Source organism: Carassius auratus, chromosome 6, assembly GCF_003368295.1.
Source record: "Carassius auratus strain Wakin chromosome 6, ASM336829v1, whole genome shotgun sequence".
Classification (NCBI taxonomy): domain Eukaryota; kingdom Metazoa; phylum Chordata; class Actinopteri; order Cypriniformes; family Cyprinidae; genus Carassius; species Carassius auratus.
In genome coordinates, this window is record NC_039248.1 from 11,930,357 (window position 1) to 11,931,712 (window position 1,356).

Consider the following 1,356-nt stretch of genomic DNA (forward strand, 5'->3'; position numbering starts at 1 on the left):
TATCCTATCAAACCAAAAAGCTTATTTATTCAGCGCTCAGGTGATGTATAAATCTCAATTTTGAAAAATTTACCCTTGTGACTGTATTGAGGTCCAGGGTCACAAACAAATAAAAAAAATAGTTGCATACATCCTTGATTTACCCTACTTCAAATCAAACAAATGCGCATACTTAAATTTTGTTAATCAAAAGACATTATCATTAACAGGGGCTCTTTCTACGGTATTGAAAAGTATAAAGTTATCATAAACCTCAAAAGATATCTTTTTAAATTTGCTGAGATGTATCTTAGTATTTTAACCCAGCTCTCGGCATCCGAATTGTCATTCAGTCCAGATACAGTCTTAGCATCCAATATCTCTGAAGAGAAAGGGGGTTGGAAAGTGCTTGAATGGCAGTTTACACCAAAGATGCCAGAACATGAACTTTATTTATTTTGATTGGGCAGCTTTTCTCTTCACAACAGTCTGGAGCTTCACTGCATTGCCCATTTCAATGTGGAACAAATTTAATGCTCTATTTGTGTCATCTTCCCAGGGGCCATTGAATAGACAGCAGGCTGCATATTACCCTCATTTATGGTAACAACCAAAGATCAGAAACAAATCTGTAAAAAGTTTTACTATGAAAAAACTAACATGAAAGTCTAACATGAAATAATAAAGATAGTGTGAGTGTTTTTATGAAAGAGCTTAGGGAATCCCAAAGGAATAAAATACAGTTACTTTGTTTTTTTGAGCAATTACAATGAAATAGGAACCAAAACACATTATTTGTGGTGGGTATATAAGTACAAGAATGGAGAATATTTATATAATGACTGTCTGAACGGAGCATTTCAGTCATAATGACTGAAGCATAATCCCTCCAAACTGTCCTAACATTGCCATGGATTTACTCTGGGTCACTTAATCCATGGAGGAGAACGCTAAAGCTCATTGTAATTCTGGACTGGCTGGAGGATAGAATTGAAAGTGTAGAAGGGTAAATTGGGGCGAAAACATAACATAATGGACAGTCTTAATTGAAGTGCTATAGAATGTAAAGATGTAAATACCCTATCAATTTCAATTAGGGAAGTGGTCCTTGTTGCCATGAAGTTGGTACCTATTATACTCTAAACCTTTGGTTTGAAATGCTGCTTTGTTTGGTGATGTGGGGCAGGGGGTGATTAGGTGATTTGTTACTCATTGTAGGAGTAAATATCTACCACCATAACCGGGACGCCCTCAGGGTAAAGAACATGGATGACACAGATGAGCACCATCCAATTGTTTTTGCTGGATCGCCAGGGTGTTTCATTGGACAGATTTGGATTTCTCGCAGGAGGGGAAACCCCTGTGCCCCTGGTCTCC